Genomic DNA, 22,642 nt, shown 5'->3' with positions numbered 1-22,642 from the left:
ACACCTTTAACAGCCATGTAATATGAAGTGTGAACGGTATATTACCATGTGTTTTAATGGATCTGCAAGAAACCAACAGGACCTGGGTGTCAGGACCACAGAACATATTCCTATGCAATGTTTATTGGTAAGGACTGGGCACCCTGAGTACTGTGTGCTGGAGTATGCTGTGTAATGGCAGCCCACATGCATGTAAAGAAGATATTTACCTATAGGGAAGTCTGAAGAACAAGTACAGTTCCTGACACATACATCTTTGAAGGTAAGCAGAGGGATTCATGTCTGAAGAAAACTGCTATTCAGCATTATCATTTTACACCTGGTTTTAAACAGTTAAGCTGTGAAGTGAAGGAGGCAAAAGTCAGATCAGGAGAGTTACCTGCCTGGTCACAGGCTGTGAGTAGCAAAGAGCTGTAATGGGCAGGCTGTGCACATGCGTGAGCTCAGTGCTCCTCAAGGATTCAGAGGACACTTACAGAAAAAGCATGTTTTTGCCAAAACTGACTCAGGTCATGAATGATTCATGAACAGAAAACAAGGCTACATTCATCAGATAATTTGTATGTAAACCACTAATTCCACCAGCTACAGAAATGAGCCCGTATCCCTGGAGGTCAGAGCTGTAATGAGCCGCTAGCAGTGGGAAGGATGCCTTTATATTTATGCCCTGTGATATTTTCCCATTAGGCTGTCACCAGCCCCTCGGTGGCCGGTACAGGAGATGGTTTTGCTGTTTATCAGCGTGGACCATCCTGGCTACCAGCAGCTGATGCACAGACTTTACTGGGGTTTGCTCCCCTGGTGCAGCAGTGCTGGGGGTGCCAAGCTCATCGCAGAAGCTTGGATTTGAGCGGAAGTGATGTGCTCACTGAAAGCCAGAATCCTTGTTCTTGCTGTAACTGGGCTGTGCTGGGTGGATGGGACCACAGGTGTGCTGCCTGAGCTTACATCTACTGCAGTTTGCTGGGACAGAAAAAGGCTTCGAAGTCTTCCCCTGTCTGCAAACCTGCTCTGTGACAGAGATCAAGGCCAGTGGGGATAAGAGACCTCAGCTCTCTGTTGGATTTTCCCATTGCCCTGCCTAAGACAACCCCAGTCTTCTGGAGCTACAGTGCCTCCAAAATTAGTCACCTTTCTCATGCTTCTTGAGGTCTGTTTGTAAGAGTCCTGACCCCGTTCACTTTCTATGTGATGCAAGCATTTGCCCCATGGCTGGTTGACTAGCAAACAAAGAAATCTGTTTAAACCAATGTTTTTAGTATCCTTCACTACTACTGATCTATCAGTTTAGTTGCAGAATAGTCCTGAACCTGCTGCAGAACATAATAAGCAGCAGAAATATATTTCCCCTTGCACTAAACAGTGTTAAACCTATAGAATTTGATTGAGTATGTTCACCCACCTCTACTCACCTTGTATCAAGCAACTCTTTCTTTAGAGGAAACTAGGCCAGATGGACATTTGGTCTGACCCAGTAGTGCTGCTATTATTTTTTTATTAGAAATAGGCTGAGTTAATAGCAAATTAATTCTAACTTGTGGCTGGAGCTGCTCCAAGGCTGTGCAGCTGCAGAGCATCAAGACCAGAGGGGAGCACACATTCCCTAAGAGGATGGGCTGCGAGAGTCTGGCATCCCTTCCGCATTGCTTGACCCCCAGGGAGGATTGCAGAGGAGAGGCAAAAAGTCTTGTAATACCAGTGGGCAAAACAGAAAAACCTGTCGCTCAGATCTACTTGTAGATCATCCATCCTGGATCTAGGAAGCCAGCCAAAAGGCTTGATGGGTATTAATAATGGGAATGTGGTCTAACGCTCTGCTTCCTCCTGACCTCGAGAGGAAAAGTGTGTGAGATGCCCCCTCTGAGCAAGCTGAGCTATGTCAGGAAGCCAGAACTACTGCCCTCAGTGTTTTGTCTAGATGGTCCTGAAGGAATTAGCAAATTCAGAATCAGTTTTGACCCATTTGATTCACTGCTCTGACCCCAGCATGTGCTCTGCTGCGTGCTGTACGTCCTTTGCAGTGCCCCATGGCTGTCTGCGGAGCAGCACTCCTCATCCACCGCAGCCTCCTCATTTTCTGCATACTATTTTTTATTCCCTTTGTCCTCTTTCTCTCGCATGTGCATACAGACACCTTTGAAACTTCTCAGCTGGCCAGTTTCCTACTTAACTGGTTTGCCTATTATTGCTTTCCAAATCACTTCCCTTTGCATTTGCCCTCCCTCAGGCCTTTTGTTATCAGCAGCTTTTCCTTCTTCATGTTTCTTTCAGGGACTATTTCCTTCCTCCTCTGTTGCTTCCAGATGCTCCCTGCTCTATCCACCCCTCCTACCCATCCGTTTATTTTTAAGCTCAATGCAACAGTTTTTGTCTCACACCACTGCATTCATTCCAGACCTCCCCAGCAGTTTTTAAAAGACATCCTACATCCAGCCTACCTTTGCATGGAGCTTATATTGTTAAATGTACTAAATGCTCTCCTCTGACTAGAGGGCGAGTAGAGTTAGGAGGGGACCTTTCAGACAGATCCCCCACATATTCTTTCTGTGGTCCAGATGTGGGCATTTGTGCTGACCTTCTCCTTAGCAGACACATCACACTCTCTCTTTTGGATAACTTCAGAGAGTGTGATTGCTGAGATCTGATCATTCCCTGATTTTTTACAAGGGAATTTTGCTTGCTATCAAGAGCTTTCTATGGCATTTGCTTTCAAAGGCATTTCATATCTGCTTGTATCTGCTATGGATTTTCAGTTCTCACATCCATATGTTAAGATGTAAATGAAAAAGGCAAAAAAGCCCTTTCTGATGCTAAGCTGTGGAATTTCAATAACCAAATATTTTTAAGGTGGTACAGGCAATGCCCGTCTGCTAATTCACAGCCTTATTTCCTTTCTGAAATCTCCATGGCACAGGAGATAGTTGCTGCCAGCATATGTAAAGAAGTTGGTTGTCATCCCTACCTTCTAAAGCTGTTCTTGAGTTTTTACTGCAGTGAGTGCTAAGAGTGTTTTCAATGTGAATATTATCAGTGTTTTCCCCACAGTTCTGCAAAGCCTTCTGGTCCTCACTTCAGTGTTGGCTAAGCTGTCATTTACAAGAGTGATGCTGTCATTACAATATTTGATTATTTTTTCTTAGAATAGCTGTCGTTGAAAGCACGTTCTGCATTTCATAAGGGAAATGGTTATTTGTTTCTTGCAGTGAAGCTGGGGGCAAGGCCAAGTAGTAGGTGTGGGAGAACTCACTTTTGACTTCAGCACTGCGGTAGCATCAGGCAAACAAGCTGCCACTGTGCTCACCCTGACCATGGGAGAACACCTGGCAGAGGGCACATCTTTGTATTGGCTTATACCTCCAGATACACTTGCAGTGGACACTGTTGAGTGTTTTATTTGCAATATAGAAGTTAAATGATGTTTCCCTGAGCCTAGGGACTTGTCTGCTGATTATTTATTCCTTCATTACAATCAATGCTTTTTTGATTTGTTCATATAGTAAACATACAGTCCTCTGGGTCAGACTCTCCTTGCAGGCCTTACTATAACCAACTGTACTATTTTGATAAGAAAAACACTCAAAAAAAACCCCAATTCACCCTGTTTCTTCTCTGCCGTGGTTGCAGAGCCATTCTGCTATGCCGGTGCAGAGCTTTGCAGGCACCAGGTTTTGAGGCCTTGCAGAGCAGATAAGTGTTTGTCCCTGTGTTCCCAGCAAACAGTGACTGATGGACATCAGCAGCCCTGATGGACCTCAACAAAACTGCTGTTGAGTTTTCTATGCAGTGTTTCACTGTTGTTTTTCTTAATAGCTCCATACAGTTTCTGCCTGTCTTATGCTTTCTAAAAGTGGTTTGGCCACTTCACCTTTTGCTTTTGGCTGTTAAAAATCTCTCTGTATTAATCCCTAAAAGGGGCTCCAGCTGCTGTAGCATGTATTAAGGACCTCAGCAATTGGATGAAGTGTTTTCCTGTCACTTCTTTGAGAAGCCACTTTTGGTTTCATGATCCATCTCATTCCTCTTGTCTTGCCTCACGTGGCATTTTCCAGCATTGTTCTTTGTTTTATAGAGAACTTCTGCTCCTGCGTTTGTGAGTATCATTTCAGAGAAGCTGATATTGTTGTCTCAACTCTCTCACACATAATCTAGATGACCTCTCCTACCCCGACTTGAGGTTTACTTACCTGTAAGCTGGCAGTGGTGGTTACTGGTTGATGGCATCCTGCAGGAAGATGTATGATCTGTAAATCAAAGCCTTGTAGTGCCTGATTCATTTTTCAGTTCAAATTGAAGTTGATTCTGTGCTTGTCTTACAGCCTTTCACTGTCAGTTTGGTTAATGAATTAGGACTTTATTTGCTTTTTAGTTTAATCCTAAACCTTCCCATGCAAATTATGATTCCTTCTGGCCTCATTCAGTCTGTATCCAATGGTCATTCTGCAACTGCAGCTGTGAGAGCAGGGTAAATGTCACCAATCTTTTGCCGTTTTGATTTGCATAATGAAGACTGCTATTTGATTGCTTTTCCTCACAGTGCTTGATTTTTCCCAACTGAAATCTCCCATTGTTTAGAGGAAGTCATGCCAGGATTTTCATTAGAGTCTGGAAACAGCTACAGACCTGACCCTTCCACTCATGCCTGTACTTCTTTGTAGGTGTTTGCTGTCAGGTAAATTACAATCGGCTCACTAGATACCAGTGTATAAGCAATTCTTCTGACACACAAATTACTGAAAATTATTAGTTGTGTAGACACTGTACTACAACTTTAATCATCCACGTAACCTAGAGATTTCAGACTCCATGCAAACTTGTGCAGAGGTATTGCTGCTCCCAGCATGACTCTGCTGCTACAGATAAGTGCAGCTCTGGAGCAGCACACCAGCTGATGTTACTTTGGTTTATAGATTCTAGAGCTCGTCACGGATCCTCTAGGTTTATCCAGTGCAGCATCCTTGGTGTTTGCTTGCATACTGAGATCACAGGTTTGCTGCCTCTCCCTGGGTATATCTCAGTCAGGGGCTGTGAGCAGAGCAATCTGGGTTCTCCTTGATGGTATCTCCAGTGCTTAGACAGCTCCATAGCCCTGCATCTGGGAGGCACAGTTTGTCTCTTCAGTTCTTACAAGAGTCTTGAGAACTAAACCGTGATGGCACAAACCTATGAAATTCTTTCAAATCAAATACAACCTTTTTATGACTTTACACATTCACAGGAAGATTTACTGCCTAAAATAGTCTGGTGGCTTCCAGTCAGAAGCCAGTAGCCCAAATCAGATCTCGTTACCTCAAATGAGAGGCATGCAAAGAACTTCTTGATCATGTGAAAAACTCTTACAACCAGAAGCAATGTGCTAAAACAGTTATAAAAATGAGCAAAAGCTAAAAGATAATTCAGGGTTGGTACTGAAACTCTGATTTCTGTTTGGATGAATGGGTGAAGTTCCACACTCCACTGATGACAATGTTGGTTTTCCTGCATCCAGTAAATATCCACATGGGAGAACAGAATCACTGTCAATCATTTCCTTCAGATCAGTGGATGAAAGACTAAGAATGAGCCAACTGCTGGACCTCAGTGTTAGAATCTCTAAATTACAGTGTGAGTGATAGAGGAAATGCTGTATATGGCTGCCTCTGCTGTGTACCTATTCTGTTTGGAAAGTGTTTTTCTTTCTTTCCCAGTGTTTGGAAAGAGCCCCCTTCCCCCATCCCTAACTCAGTGCTGAAGCATGACATTCCAGTTGAAGCTATGTGTGCAGCATCTGCTCTCCTCCCCCTTGTATCACATGCACAGACTATTTATAGCAGGAATGAATTTTTGTTCTTATGCATCATTCCATCCAGCAGAAAGCAAAACAGAAGGAGAAGCTGGTGCAGGAAAATGCTCTCTCAAGTCAGATTTGCAACAGAGAAAGGAGGAACAAGCTTTATCCCCTTGCAGTGCTCTCAAACCCCGCAGCCTAGATCCAGAATCATAGGTTGGCCACTGCACGATGCCAAAGTACCTCTTGGAGGCCATCATAGCAGAGTAATGAGCACATGCGGGTTGAGCCAAGTGTATTTAGTTTTTAGAAGACTGGCATAAGTCATCTTTATTGAATATAATTTAGTTTTAACATATTGCTCTGTGCTTGAGTTATTATCTTCACTGTGCTTGGAGAAATAAATTACATTGAAGCCTTTATTTTTGACCTGTGACATCAATACACGCCATGGACGGATTCCAAAATCTTATCAGCTTTGGCATGGCTATTAAATTACAGTGGTGAACAAACCTCTTTAGAAATGAAAAATGCTTTTGGAGCTTTGACCTTTTACATTTCAATTCGTAAAGAGCCCAGTGCAAATGGGAAATGCTGATCAAAATCCAGTTACTTTAATCTTGCAGGGTGTCCTTTCTGCAGAAGAAAAGAACAAAATGTATCTTCTTGCTTTGCAGCCTTTCAGATCTTGATACCCAAGTTTGCCTGCAACTGTGAGATCTGGTGCTGGAAAGTCGTGTTTGTAAAGTACAGAACATGGTAAATCAGCCAAAGCCACAGAATTTCTAGAAAGAAACTTCCTCCGAGATAAAGATGTGAATTCAAACAGGACAAAGGCACACAGCTATTCCTCTAGCCCACGCTCTGTCTTACCTCAATAGCAGCCTTCCAGTATCTGAAGGAGGCCTATAGGGATGCTGGGGAGGGACTCTTCATTAGGGACTGTAGTGACAGGACAAGGGGTAACGGGTTAAAACTTAAACAGGGGAAGTTTAGATTGGATATAAGGAGGAAATTCTTCCCTGTGAGGGTGGTGAGGCACTGGAATGGGTTGCCCAGGGAGGTTGTGAATGCTCCATCCCTGGCAATGTTCAAGACCAGGTTGGACGAAGCCTTGGGTGACATGGTTTAGTGTGAGGTGTCCCTGCCCATGGCAGGGGGATCGGAACTAGATGATCTTAAGGGCCTTTCCAAGCCTAACTATTCTATGACTCTATGATTTGATGTGCAGAGAGTACGCATGAGGATGCTGCAATGTTTTAACCTCCTCTCCAGCTCTTCCCTCAGAGTGCACTGAGGCTTCTGTTTGAAAGATGGGAAATTGAACCAAAATGGGTATTTTATGTATTCTTCAACCAGTTAGAAGTACGCCAAGATTTGGGTCGTTTTTCTCACTTCTCCCACTGTGGCTTCTGTCTTCACAAAACCACCTTCCATTTTCCAAAAACTCTGCCTTATTCCTTGTGCAGCAAATGGTGACATGAAGCCTGGAAAGTCAGATGGGGAATTAGACTGGGGTTAAAGGACAGAGTTTAGAAACCATACTGCAGAGCTCTGCGTGGAACATGCTGTAGATATACATCTCTGTAGCAAAACCAACCTGTTTATTATTCAGCATTACCCATGCTTTCTGCCTTCCTCTGCTCTTATCAACCAGATGAAGCAAACGGTTTAGCTGTTCATGCTCACAGAGGTGGGACAAGGGTGTTTCCAAATCCCTGTGTGAAGCTGAAGACATGACATGTCACACAGCCTCTGTAGCACTTGGTGTGAAAATGAATTCCTTTCTCATCAGTTTTCCTGGCTAAGCTTGCTTTCAACATTATTTAATAGTGCTTTATGTATTTCTGACAGTTTTTGAAGAGAGACAGTTTTCCTACTGATGGTGAGAACAAAAAGCACAAGTTGCATGCAAATTAATGAATACAACTGGACAAAGAGCCATACAAATTTGTTGTTCCTTATTAAGCTTTTAAAGCTATAGCACTACAGAGATGAAGAGGAATTGCTGGGTTGTTTGTAATGTTTCCACCCTAGGACATCCATCACTAATGCTCCTTTATATGCCACTTTAATCCTATATTACCTTCTCATAGCCAGTGAAAATGTTGACATTCAAAAGAAGGGTCTAGCTAGTTTCTTTTGCTGAATAAGAGACAAGGTATGGACATAACTGCCTGGGGCAGAGAAAGGTCCCAACAATTGTGAATGTTGAGAAGATGATAGAGAATATTGATGCACCAAATGAGACTTACACTTCTAAATGGGTAATTACAGGCCCATAAACTCACCAAGAGCAGGTTTGCAAATAATTTTGGTTGTTTTTTTTTTAATTGCAGGTACAATATTGAACCTAAACTTACAGCCAGTAAGTGGTTAACAAGTATTCAAGCCTGGTCTGTCAGCCAGACAGCTAAAATAAAGCACTGTGCTGCAGGAAAAGCCTAATGTATGTTAATTGAATGCCAATTGATTAAACATATTCGTTGAGGTTTCACATCTAGGTCATAAGTAATCTATCTATTACATACTTGTTAAACCTCATTAAATAATTGCCTGGTGGTATTTAACATGCAATAAGTATCCCCTGAAATTCAGCTAAAATGTATTCTTGCATCTGCTTAGGAAGTCGCCGAAGTGAATCGATGGAAGAATGTCAAAAAAGATGAATGTTAAACAGACCATCTGAAGTTTTTAAATAAAAGAGATGTGCTGTATGGTGGTGCAAGATATTCCAGTAAGTCTGCCGAAAGACGTCTAGTATCTACACAATTATCCATGTAATACCATGCGGGGGGAATGGATTAGTGGCTACAAAGCTGTGTGTGAAATGGGAAGCTGGAGTCTGCAGGACAGAGGAAGAACTCTTGATGCCTGGGTAAGGAGAGATCCTGGAAGACTTTTCCAAGGTACAAGGACATGGTGTTGCAAACTTTACTTTTATAGGTGAAAAATGATTGCTGCAAATCTAAATGTTTATTCACAGGTACAAGGCTCATTTATGCCACTTGTTGCTTTTGAATTATTAGTGACATCTTGAGCGAAATTGATGTTACAAACCTCAGTTAAAGGCCCGTAGGGTCTGTGAGAGGCAGCCACTTTATATCGCACATTGCTCATTGAAGGCAGGAGTAATCTTAGGCACAGAGTTGAAAAGATTTGCCTAGAAAATCAATGGAGTACATCAGATAGCAAACTCAGAAATATATCTGCCCTTCATCTACGGCTGTGTCACGTAACTTGGTGTATGCACTGCAGCCTGATTTAGCAAACTCTGCTCCTCCAGAGCAGACACCACATCAGAACTTGAAAACTTTCCATTGCTGTTATCCAAGTGCACATGGGCTGTCCTGAAGCCCTCATAACGAGCAGCAAACAAATACAAAAGGAAAGTTTATCAGCTACAGCTTCATTTCTGATGGGTTTCCAAGACATCTGGTTGGCACAAATGGTCAACGTGTGCAGTTTGCGATGCTTTCTTTGCTGTTGCTCAGTGTGTTGGACCAAGTTCTTGGCAGAAAAGGTTTTATTCTTCACAGGGTCTTCCTGAAGAGACTCTCTGAGCTCCACAACAGGGTGAAAATGCTCCTTTGCCTCCACATCCCTCTGAGTTATTTCCAGTCCTGGGGGCATCTGAGAGGCAGATGACAACTCCACAGCACCTCTCCCATCCCACACAGACCTGATCTGGCAATGAACCTGCTTCAATCCACCCATCAGGCAGTTCAGAGACTGATTCCTAAAACCCCAGAGAGACAGAAGTGTGACCATGACTAAGAACCCGAAATATCTAAGGTTTTTCTGAGAAAGGTTTGGTATTTAATAGAGATGAGCTAGAAATTGGGCTGAAATGTGCTGAGTTTTCACCCAGCTTTTTATTCTTTTTATTATTAAGCTTGTAGGGAATTTCTATGCCAAAATTACAGCAAGAGGGTGAGAGCAAACACACGGGGGAGCACTTAGACTGTGATAGTCAGTAACCAAGTACTCAATACAGCCAGCTAGTGTACCTGAGATTGCCGTTTCAGAGGAAAACCTGGCTTTTCCAAACTCGGGTTTGTGCTTAAGAATTCGCCATTTCCCAGAAACCAAAACTCCCACGTGGAGTTTTCTAATGCCAGGCCCACAGGGAGGGTCACGTACTCTCTCTGTGCTCGAAAAGAGGAAAACTCTCAGGAAGTGTCAGTATCTTTAACCACAAAGAAGTGCTGCATTTTGAAGCCTGTTTGCATGAATTGCCATCTTTTATTTTCTGCCGGCTGTAGAGTTAGAAATTTATCTCAACAAGCCTTCTCATCTATTTTAGGTTGCCTATTTGCCATCATTGGCACGCTGCTCAGCTAACCTCCCTGTTTGGAAAGGTACCTCCTGAAATACGGTTTTGAGACTGAAGTGGGTATTTAAAGGGTCCACCATGCAAAGGAAGCACTTAGCCTCATAATAGATTTCCTGTATTTGCAGACTTTTTGTCATGTTTACTCAGTAAACATTTGTGACAAAGATTGAATGATTTAATTTTGTCAGTACTTGCAAAGATAGGCAATTCAGGAACATTGCTTAATGCACAGCCAAAACATAGAAACACCCATTACAGAGTTTTGTATAATTGAGTTTCTATTTAATGGTGTTTGTGCTCCTGTTTTCAAGCTGGAAATGTGATATATGCTCACGCTTCATTAAAGGTGTGTTGTAAGGCCGTTAGTAGCAATGATGATCGTACTTTGAGTTTCTTTAATTTCTGCATTATTAAGGAATCCCTTCCTCATTCTCGTATAATAAACTCCAGAATTATCCTCACAGAGGGAAATACTTCCTTCCCTCTGCTGTTCCAGGAATAACTCTTACCTTTTTGCAGCCATCAGCTCTACCACAAACCTCTTTGTTATACCCAGTGGAGCATCTCCTTCATCCTCCCCAGCTTTGCTCACCACAAGGGACTGGAGAGTGCTGCGTTTAATAAGACCCAAGAGAGAACAAAGGAGGAGGAAAAAGTTTCTTATGCACATACACGTACACACAGTAAGGAAATAGCACTGGAGACAGCATTCCTCTGCCACTATGTTGGAACAAAGAAGTGATTCATAACTGAGGCTGGGGAAGAGTGTGGGTGAAGGGAGAAGAAGGCAGGAATTTTTATTACCTATTAAAGTGAGGAGTTAAATTTTGTCATTGAAATTAGTACTATTTGACTTATTTATGTATTTATTGGCTTATGCAGGTGGTGAGTGTTGTGGTCCTTGGAAGTTACAGGCAGGTTCTTGTGCCTACACAGCCTCCTTGGATGCTCATAAGGCTGTGTTTATGAACATTTGAAATGGCAAATAACAGTAAGTGTCCTTCTAGCACTGATGGTTATTTACAGTCAGTAGGGTTAATGGAAACTTGGTGTTATGACGATTTAAGAGGGGATTTTATTGCAAAATAGAAAGATATTGCAGTACCTGCATGCATCACATGGATAGATGAAAAAGTCTTTGTAATTTAGTTGCTATGAGTGGGTTCAATGTACTTAACAAACAAAAAAGTCAACATTGTGATCTGCATTATGCAGACATGGAAATAGAGCCGAAAGATGCTACTTCTCTGACCATAAGTCAGGAGCAAACACACCAGCTTGCTTATGTAGTGCCAGGTGCACAGTGTGCTGCAGGAGTCTCAGCTACATAATATCTGTGGAGTTCTCATATTAAGAAACACCTGGCAAGCAAGGAGAAACAATACTCACGTTAATCAAATAAATGAACTAAAAATATGGTAGTTATAAAATGCTGCTTAATGTTATCTCATGGACAAACCCATACTGTTCTGTGAAAAAATAATCATTTTTTCTCCAGTCTATGACACTTCCTCATGTTCCTGCAGCAGTGTGGAGAAGGTTTTCAACAGTTTCCATCTACAAGGATGTTTTAAATAGTCTCCTACAAACGTTTCTTGGGAGAGTGATCAGCTACATGGGCATCGTTTCTATTCCGAAGGAAGGAGTAATAACCATGTCAGGGTAAGACTGGTGCTGTAATGCTCCAGACCAGCCCGATCATTGAGCCAAAATAATGATTTTGATTGCCAAAAGCAGCAATAAAACTGAAAATCATTTCAGGAGTCTCTTGAAGAGCGAGGTGGGCTACACTTCAGGGCCCAGCTCAGTTGAAGTAAGCATAAGGTGAAGCATACTGAAAGGAAAAAGAAACCCAATTTAAACTACTCATATGTGACGCTGGTGTTAAATTAACTGTAGGTAGTCAGGAGAGGAACAAGGTAACATTTCCAACAGGCATTTATTTAATAAGAAATGGTGGCCATACAAAATGTTCATTTGTATAAGAAAAAGCTAGCCGAAAGCACAAAATTATTGCGTATCTTTAACATGAAGTGACACCTCAGCATGGATACTTTGCTCAGCTTTGCTTTCCAGTCTTACAGCAGGATAGAACAGAAATGAAAAAGGTCTAGGGAAGGTAGTGAAAATGATTAAGGGAATAGAAAGCCGCAGTGTGTAGAGAGATTAAAAGATTAGAACAATATATCTTAGACGTTAGAGGAATAAGGGGTGATGATAGAGAGATATAAAAAATAGCAAAGTGTTTAAAGAAGTTAAGTCAAGAACTCCTTTTCCTTGAGTAAGAAGCACATGAAATTAAAAAGCAACTAATTTAGACCTTTTTTCTATACTTAGCAACAGGGCAGCAAAGCTCAGCAGAAGACTGGCATCTGTATGAATGATGTCTAAGTGTACATAAGGAGTACTGACCTATAAAAACCATCAGGGTCATGAGCTCAGCCCAGCCACAAGTTTCTGAAGTCTGAATGAAGGTATCTTAGTTCATTAATGGATTTATTGCTGAAGCAGCAGGCAGAATGACTTTCAGAGAAACATACGATTTTATGTATCTCTGTACTGAGATAGAGATCAGGGTTTTTTTCCTTTATTTCTTTGGAACTAATGAAGTAGAAACGTCTCTATGTGAAATCTACAGGAACAGGAATTATCCTCTGCATGTTTCAATAGAGATCTTAGATCCATTCAAATAAAGCACCACACCTTTGCTAGAAGACTGCTGCAATTGCAACAGGACAGTGAGGAAGAGCTTTCTAAAACGAATCTTCAGCAGACTGCTCCTGGTCCTGTCTGGAGCAAAATCAAGCAGCTCAGTGTGTGCTGGCTTCAGCTAGTGCTGGGACAGGTGAAACAGCGTTGTCTTGGGTACCGCAGCCCAGCTCCAAGGAGGGGAAGTCAAGGGAAGTCTGGGCTTCACAGGCACAAAGTAAGGAATCGCGTGTTCAGCCTCATAATGAGGGCCCTGGGCAGCTCCCCTGACTCTTCTTCATGGATACTGGAGACCGATGGGAGGCGCTGCCATCAGCTCAGAGTTGAAACAGGAAGCTGGTCCTGCTCTCTGCCACTTATTAAATTGTATTTCACTGAAGCAACAGCAGTCTGGGCTGGGCATTTCCAGGGGATTGTTGCACTTCTCAGATGGTTAATCACTTGCCCTTTGACCTCCTGCCTTATAACTCTGCTTGACATGTACTATAATTACTGCTTGGAGAGTTTTATTACTTAATTATGCTATCAGCTATTGCAATTTAACATGCCATCAATCTCTCCTGACCAGCCCCTCTTCTACCCCAAACAAACCTCCCCTTTCCATCTCACTTCTCTGCAAATTTCTACAAAGTAAGGCCCTGTACAATTTGTGCTTTGATCAATAAGGTGTAAAATTTCCTAATGTACGAAATACTTGCCTGTTTTCTTTCTCTCCCACTCCTCCGCTTCTGAGCCTTTTGATTTCAGACTTCTATAATCTATAGAGTCACATTTACCAGTGCTAGCATAAAGCAGCCAAAGTGCCTCATTCTTTTTACTATGTCTCCTAAAATCAAATTAAGACTCCAGCAGACAAGCTGTTGGCTCATGTGAGCATCTGCCTGGCACTTTGTGCGCTGCCTACAGAGCACTGAACCACTGCACTGTGTCCTCCCATGGACCAACAGAGCAGCCTTTTTCCAGCCAGTGCACGTTTGCTCAAGTCATGAAACATTTCAGCACACTTTAAAGACCAGCTTTACTGCTGTGGTGTCACTGGAGGGAGATGAAGAAGACATTGCTATGCCATTTGGGAGAGTTTGGTTTTGGGGAAGAGCTCTCAGCCACCTACTGTTTCTTATCCTGTGGACCTTCTATAAGAAGAAGCATGAGGCTGAGGTTCTGTAGTGGTTCCTGAAAGCAAAACACAGTGAAATATGATTTTAAACCAAGTTGGCTCTCATCACCAGTCCCCAGTGCAAGGGTGCACTGATTTATGACAACCTCCCAAAGCTGCCTACAGACTGCTTGACAGCCCAGACAGACACAGATTCTTAATAGCATTCAGTGCAGACCCATCCCCTTCCACCTCCAACATCTCCCCTGTACCAGGACCAGAGCTTGAGATAAATCTGCTGTGCCTGCCCCAAGGGAGTTGTCTCCCAGCCTCCTGCAGCTTGTATGGGTTGTTTCAGGAGATAGAATTAGTACCTTGATGCTCAGTATTGATCTCTGTTTGATTTATATTCCCTTGATCTGATTTTCTTCTTGGCGTCATGAGTATAAATCAAAAGTAACACCCACAAGAGGCAGAAGTTATGCTGGCTATAAACTTGTGTAAGTGAGATTGAGGTTCCTTAACTCCAGCCTTTCCTAGTGAGAAGGGAGAGCAGCTTTTAAGATCAGCTGTATGGCTCATAGGAGGACAACATAGCCAGGCACTGCAGATTGCAGTCTCCAGCCATTCTTTCAAATTACTTCTTGAACCTCGAGTTCAGGGGAATGAATTCCTGGATCTCTCTCCTAGAGTTAGTTTTTACCCTTGAAACATTCTTATTTTCTACATCCAGCAGTTCTCCCTTTTGGACTTCCATGTGGGGATGAATAAAGTTTTTCTTGTGGGATGTGAGGAGAGAAGTTAGTAGGGACAAGACAGATCCTTTTGCAGCGTGATTTCCAATGCATGACCATTCTGTATTGAGATAGCAGCCCACAAAGGCATCACAACTCTGCAATCACTTTTCATTTCCAAGGGGGTCCGACATCTAACATTTCTTCTCCAGCTTCCCTGGCCACTCATAGCTGTAACCAAGGGATTAATAAGGCCTTGAGATTCTCCTTACGAAATTTGGTGCATCTTTCTAAGACCACTTCTAAAACATCTATTAATTTATCCTGAAACACTGTTACGGGCTGAAGAGCTGCTGCTTAATGAAAAGAGGAGGAAGAGTGGTCTACATGTGCTATTTTTCTTCATCGTGGCATATGCACATAGGGTTGATGAAGGTCTGCAGGGAGCAGGCTGTGGAAGTCCACTCCAGGTAATAGAACCTGTGTGAAAGATTTATAAAGGAGAAAGCTTCCAGGGGGTCCCCAGGCAACGCTCTGCAGCAACCCGCAGCTCCTGATGTGACTGATGGAAAAAGTAAGTGTATCTGAGCAAAGGCCGTGGACCATAAAAGGCTTTGTAGACAAAACGGGCCTTCTTAATTAAGTTCTGTGCTTTCACATCGCCAGGAGGGAGGACTGCTTGATTGTCAGCAGTGAGCATACAGCCTGCTCCTCTTTATGTCTCCTTCAGGCCCAGGTATTCTTCAGCAGCTCCTCGACACTCTGACAAAGCACAGAGAGAGCTTGGAGTAAAGGCATTGCAAGGCTTTTAAAACTTTTATTTATTTTTAAATCAAACAGTTAAAAAGCAGATAGCTGTGGGTGTAGAGCAAACTACTCATATAGTATTGGTATTACCATAACTTGTTTAAATTTGATCTGGAATATAAATGGTCTGAATTTACAATACTTGCTTGGGGAATAATCCCAGCCTTTTTTTTAGTCCTTTACCTTGAATTATTGACTATTGTGCTTAGCTCTCAGGTGATGGAATAAAGTTGTTAGAAAAATGTGTTTGCATGCCAGTGCTCTGAAACCATACCAAACCCAGTCTGGTTTTATAACTTTTACACCAAGCTCTGAGAGAGCCCTTCACTTGGGATTAAACACACAGCCTGGGGGAAGGCTCTCCTTACTCAAAGACCACCTTGGGGCAGGAGGCAGCATGTCAGTCAGCATGTACCTGAGATTTTTGCACTATCATGTGCTAAGTATCATCTGAGAGCCTTGGGGGAAGGATAAGAGAATCACTGCAGGCAAAGCAATGCCTATTCAATTTGCTTTCAACACATTGTCAGCTCTTTCTTGTATTCACTGTCTTCTGTTAATGAGAAAAGGAAAAGGAACTGATGAGATTGGTTTCTCCAGTCTAAGGCTTGATGCACCTTGTGGGAGCAGCACATTATACACACTGCATTGTGCTAGGTAGATGAAAGCAATGGGATCTTTTATTTTGACAATGTATCCTTTCTTAGGGTAAATAATAAGCACATTTGGTGAAATTCCAAATGGAGCCTTGGATTAGTTATAGTTTCTGCTGAGAAACCAATTACTCTAAAGTTTGAATGCTCTTTCAGATTACACCACTTGCTAAATTGGGTTCAGAGAGCGCTGGGTGGACAAAAAGGTACCTGCTTTTATTATTCTATATTGGCGCATGTGTGTGTATTCAAACAAAGAGGGGAGGATAGAAAAAGCCATTTCCCTCCAAATACCAGCCTGCATTTCCAAGTGACATCAGATGGAACCGAAAGAGATACAGGGACAAGCAGAGATTTGAGATGAGTTTTGCACATCGCTGCAGGATACAGGATGGAAATATGAACGGCTCCCTTTGATTAATGTATGCCCAAGGTCACACATGCAACTGTAACAGTCAATAGCAATCAGATTACTGTAATGTATTATTCAGTGTTTACGATGGTGAATTTGTATAGTGCCCATGAGGCAGCTTTGATCCCCTTGAAATGTTTTCTGAGTGCCGTTTGGGACTGCCACAGAGCAGAGGCACTGGTGCAGCATCTCTTGCTCACGTTCTTCCTGTCAGCCATGTGTAATTACCCACTTCTGTTGTTTCTGTGTGGACACATACTTGGATTTAATTGTTCTGCAACTGGTTATCAGACTGGCTTTTATGCCCCTAAGTGCTATAGTATCATAATACTTTTAACTGAAGGTCCCAAGTGCTTTACACATACTGCTTCATTAGGTTTGGCTATAAATTGGTGATAGCTCTACTTCTATGAAGTTCTTGGCCCACCAATGAACATGCAGTACCCTGTAGGATGCAACACTGCTCTGTGTGATAGGCAGATAATAATGCATAATTTATACTTGATTTAACTATCTCACTCTGTGGAGCTTTGAAGATATTTCAAGCCCCCTTAATATTTTGAAATGATTTTGATAAATAATCCTACAAATAATTTCTGAGTGTTTTCCTCCTCAGTCCTTTGCAGAAGGAGTAAGGAACTAAAGGGCTTTTCTTCACGTATAGGGCAATCCTTTGAAAAGCAGCAGTGCTACGTAACGCAGCGCGTACAACTGAGTGGTTTTAGACATAGTTCTTCATAGGTAACTTTTACAGTTTGCTAATCAGCAATCTGTGTGCCAGTGGGACATCTGACTCATTCCATGGTGAGTTTTATTGAACACAGACACATGTCTGAACACAATCTGCCTGGGAGGAGGCTGGTGTGGATCCGTGAAGGACCATGGATGCGTGTTTAGCACACAGTGTGATCACAGGTACTAGAGGCTGGTGGTGTCCCTGAGGGAGAAACCCATCACTGTCCTTCAGCTAAAATGCTGTTACTCCCAGACAGAACCAGGCAGGGCAGGATGCAGAATGGAATGAGAAAACTGGAAAATCCCTGGTAGGGAGCTAACATTAAGGTTACTGATGCACAATAGGCAAGCAAACCCTGTGTAAATCTCAGGGAAGAGGAGGGATATAGAAGGGGGAGTGGGTGTTGTTTCTTACTAGAAGGAAACTTGCTGGGCTAGTTTTATTAAATGTGAAAATGCAGGAACATTAAACCTTTACAGTATGAGGTCACTTTGTGATATATATCTATATATCTGTATCTATATCTATATATCTATGGTATCTATGTCATCTATATCTATATATCGATAATATCTATATCATCTATGTCTGTATCTGAATCTATGTCTACTCTGGTAAATAATTTTAATTGCCCACAAAACCTCCCTTGAAAACTACCTCACTTTAATTGCCTTGGAACTAAGCCATTTTGCATGGGTTGGGAAGCATCTAGAAAGCTGTGCACAACAGGCATCAGTGTGCAATGTCTAGTTAGGGAAGCTGTACTAGGATTACCTCTGGGAGTTTTATTACATCCAGCCTTGCTCAAAAGCACTATTAATGACCTGGAAAAGCAGGTAAAAAGCACATTAATTAAATTCCCAGGTGATGCCTAAATTGGGAGGCAGAGCAAACAACAATGGGAAAACCATCCTGGAAAAAACACTGATGGACCAAGGAAGGAAAGAAATGAGACAAGATACAATTAGATGAAATGAATGGATGGATGGATGGATTGGTAGGTGACGTTCATTGGCATTGGTATGTGGGGTACACACACAGGAAGAGGCACTATGGAAGGACCCAAATGGTTTATATTTGAGAATGTGTTTTTGGCAGTGCAGCATGCCTGCAAGTGAGTCTATCACACTGTTGGGTCTGAATGAGCAGAGACATAGCCAGGGAGAAAGGCTGTGAATACAGTCTATAAAACAGCAGCTGGGCACATGTAGAAAATTGTATTCAGTTATGACCATTTTAACCCCAGAAAGAAGCTAACAAAAGCAATTAAGAAGGAGTGACAGTTATCTGATAAATAAAAGCTGTATTGTGGCAGTTTTGCTGAGCTAAAATTTGACTGGGGGAGGCAGAAATGCAGTGAACATCCACAAGTATTTAAGATGTAGATAGATGCATTAACATGTAGATAGAAAAAGAGGCAGGGATTCCTGGTGGCAGCCAGAAAGTGCTCACTAGGGAGGATGGGAAAATATTGGCTGAACATCAGGATCAGTTTCCTATTATCGGAGCAATTAGCCCTGTTGAATGAGCTCTCAAGGAAAGTGCTGAGTGGTTTTAAACTGGTACAGACTGAGAACTGGGAAAGAAACTGCACAGCAGAAAACAGCCTTCCACTGGCACAAGGCTTCAAAAACTCCTCCTTTTCTAGCAGCTCTGTGTATAGCTCTTGACAGTTAAGTCATCCTGACATTCAATACTGTGACTGTGAGAAGGACTTTGCTGTTTACCAATTTTATTTTTACACACAGAAGGGCAGCAGTTAATAAGCAGAAGCCTCCCAGAGTGGATGAAGAACCTTCCTTATTGATCCTTGTAAAAACTGTGAGCACAAGATGACCCCCACCAACTTTCTGATGCTCTGAGCTGGTGGGAACATTCTGCAGCTCCCTGGTGTCCCATTGCCCTCCTGTGTGGCGCAGGCACCCTTGTGCTTGCTTGTGAATACCTGTAGGAGAGAGCAAGACATATTTGAGCTAACTCCTGGTTAGCCTTTGGTTGAAATAGCATGAAAGTGTCACCCACTTGCTATGCAGGGCAATAACTACGGCATAGAATATTCCTTTGTGAAAAGGGAGAAACCAGGCAAGCATAGCCTTTTGGTTTCTTTAGCTCTCCTCTTTGTTGCCTCCCAAGGACTATGAAAAGACCGAACATTCAAAGCCAGACCTATGTCCCATTTTTACAGAAATAGACATTAAGTGCTGAAAATGGGGACTTCAAATACTGATATATTTGTGTGGAAAGAGTCAGCTGCTAAATGTAACACCCATTTCTATGGCTGCAAAGAGAAAAGAGTTGCTAGCTATAGGAATGGCTTTCCTATAGTCTAAGACATAACAGAGCCAGATAATAAGCTCCTGGAGCTCATGCAAATTTGCTTCCTTTTTGATTTTATGCCACTTAGAAGTTAACCTGGCTCTGAGCAGTGGGTTGGAATAGATGATCTCTATTGCTCTTCCAACCTGAATCATTCTGGGTTTGTGATTGCTGTTCTGCCCTTTCTTTTTACAGAGGTATGTGGATTTGCCCAGGGAAGAGCAGGACTGTTCCCAAACCTTGTCCTGCTGTCCACCTTGTACTGAGGGAAAGGATGGATGTACTCCTGAGCCTTCCAGACAATTTTAGGAAGCTTGCTATGTTCTAGAGAAATCCACAGCGTTTGGCATTCATCTGCCAGTGCAATCGGTAAGTTTGAATCAGAAGGAGAATTTACCCTTCCAGGATTGCATCAAAATGAAACTGAGTGCTCAGGTCTGATCTAGTGCATGCCATGATCAGACTCCCCAACACGGATCCTAACCCAGTGTCTGGATCAGGATGCTGAATCACAGGCTGGTGCTTTCATCTACCTACAAGCCACAAAAACTGTTCAACTGCTTCATAAGAGCCCCCTCTGATGGTGCTGGGCAGAAGCCAGGGTCCGTGACCAGTCACGGGCCATCCCCTCCTTCTCCACTATTTGCCATGATGTGCCATGTACTGTCAGCACCTAGTGCTCCCTCATCTCTTCCCTGGTGAGGATACACAGCCCCAGGGGTGGACGCTGGTATTGGACTTGAACTAAGCATAAGTGGGCAGGCAGCATGCATAAGTGCTCCTGCAATCATATTATTGCTTACACAATGCTTGTACTGCACTGCAGGATAAAAAGGTTCTTTCATATCCAGTGTAGGAGCCAGACTCAATCCCAATTGCACCTTCTCACTCACTTTATTAAGTTTACTTCATTTCTACTCTGTCTCTGTACCTCTGTGCCCTCTGCTGTGTGTACCAAATCTTATTGACATTTTAATATTAAATTATTATGACAAGAAGATATTCCACTTGCTAAGTAATTTGTTTTATTCTGGGGAAAATTGGAAGCTGCAGAAAAACCATTATGAAAGATTAAGACAATGGAGTGATACTGACTGATACAATATGAATTATTATTTTGTCAGCAGCACACCCAAATACTCTACGAAAATTTTAAGCGATAAAGCCAACAAGTCAAAAAATTCAATCTGGGGGGATGAAAAGAATATTACGCACACAGGAAAAAAACAACACATCAGACAGAGACGATACAGAAAAACAACCCAAAGACATCAGCAGAAAATAAGGGGACATCACTAGGTGAGTGCCTGGTCCCAGCTGTGCTCCTTCAGAGTGTTGTTGACTTTGGGGCACAATTAGCTCCTACAGAATTCATTCAGGTGCACATTGAGAGGTGTTTCCTTCTTCTGTAACCTCACCTGCTCCTTGTGAAGGATCAGCTCTCACAGAGGGACATGCGGCTCCTGTTCCTTACCTCCCACTGCCTCGCCAAAAGCCCTTGACATGTTCCAGGAGCTAGAATAAGTTTCTGCATCTGCACTGAAACAATGAAACTTTGGATATGGAAAAAGAGGTGACTTGACAATTGACATTTCATAGTTCAAAGGCAGTCTGGGGAGCACAGCATGTGCTTTTGCTGTTCCTGTGGTCCCTCCTCAGTAAGGGAAGTGGCTGGTGGAGATAATGCTCTGGCAGTAAGTAAAGACTGTGTTTTTGGTAATGCCTTCTTGCTTCTCCAAGCTTGCAGCTATCTGAGAAATAAGGAGCTCGTGAGCATGGCTGTTAAAGAAAGGAGTCTTCTGTATGTAACTTCTGATCCTGGAGGATCACTGCCAGTACTTGCAGCTGGGATTCCATTTCAGATGTGTTACCTTTGTGTAATGACCCATTAGCCAACATACTGCTCCTGCATGGCAATTAACCTAGAAAGCAGGAGAACTGTAACTTAAACAAATGTCACTCGTCTTTGTCATCACCATAGCTTTAAGAGCAAGGCTGCTGTTGGCTTTCTGGGCAGAGGTGAGCATCAGAGTCTCCTGCTTTGGAAGTACTATTGTGTGCTTAACTTAGATACGGTTTTCTTTGTTCAAACAACCTTGATAACACACAAGGGAAGTAGCTATTTAATGTTACTGTACTGGAAAGACTGTGCATTGCAGATAACTCTTGGGAATTAAGCATCAGGGATTTTCCCATCTGTCACTGGTCTGAGCTGGGTAAAACTGGCAGATGCCTCTGTTCCACTGTGACCTGTATAGAAGCCAGGCACTCGCATCCTCAGGCTCTAACTTTGGCTAAGCTTAAATGGTGCAGGTTTCCATGAGAGCCAGTGGAGCAGGTTGGGGAGAGACCAGCATCCATTGCCAAAGCCCAGTAAGGCTTGAACTGAAAATCAGAATAAGCTGCAAAGCTCAGCTCCTGGTGTGGGCATGGATCTGTCCCACCCAGGCTTATGTTCTTCATCTCCACACAAGCCTGAGGATTACCTGTACGTACCTGCTCAAATAACATCCTAAGAAAAGCCTTCCCAGAAGGCATAAATTGAGATACATATGTTTTTGTGGACTTAATAGATCACAGTGACCAAAATGCTCATATGGATATACACTGTTCAGGTGTACTCAAGGCCCCATGACCTGGCCCTTGACTCTGCTGGGATTTATTTTTTTAGATGACTGCAGCAGATGTGAGACTACAAATAAGAGTATAAGAAACTGCATCCTCTACTAGCTGCTTTTGTTCATGATCTTACGCTAGATTAGAAGCGAGCCCTCAGTACTAACACTCACAGGGTTTGTTTAGTCAACACTGATGGAAACCTTCCTACTGTAAATCTAGGCAACATGGGGCTTTTGAGAATTTTTGGACGCCTGGAATGTCTCATCACAAGGTGAGTAAAGGGTTTGCTTTCTAGCAAGGTAGGAGTAACCACAGTTAAGAAACAACACATTTTTAGCTAGGAAACAGGAGCTGATGCCAAACTGGATTTGCGACTGAGATCTTGTCCTTTAGGAAGCTTTTCAGGCTTTGTGGTGCAAGATTCTAACTTGCAACGTGTCAAGAGACCAGGAAGGGAGCT

The 22,642-nt window shown here is 42.7% G+C and overlaps 1 long non-coding RNA gene across 3 annotated transcripts; it reads left to right on the top strand.

Moving 5' to 3' along the window:
* Nucleotides 1-68: 68 nt before the first annotated feature.
* Nucleotides 69-10,779, top strand: LOC134169130 (uncharacterized). Of its 3 annotated transcripts, none has more exons than XR_009966784.1 (4): nt 69-262; nt 8,104-8,213; nt 8,390-8,673; nt 10,683-10,779. It is a non-coding gene; the product is annotated as an uncharacterized LOC134169130 (long non-coding RNA). The 3 variants fall into 3 exon arrangements; XR_009966786.1 differs by having other exon boundaries at nt 10,620-10,779; XR_009966785.1 differs by lacking the exon at nt 69-262 and having other exon boundaries at nt 8,083-8,213.
* Nucleotides 10,780-22,642: the final 11,863 nt, after the last annotated feature.

Source organism: Pezoporus occidentalis, unplaced genomic scaffold, assembly GCF_034315485.1.
Source record: "Pezoporus occidentalis ecotype Australia unplaced genomic scaffold, CSIRO_AGI_Poc_V1 ctg333, whole genome shotgun sequence".
Taxonomy (NCBI): domain Eukaryota; kingdom Metazoa; phylum Chordata; class Aves; order Psittaciformes; family Psittacidae; genus Pezoporus; species Pezoporus occidentalis.
The sequence above is the reverse complement of the archived record's forward strand: the minus strand, read 5'-3'. Positions and strand labels throughout refer to the sequence as shown.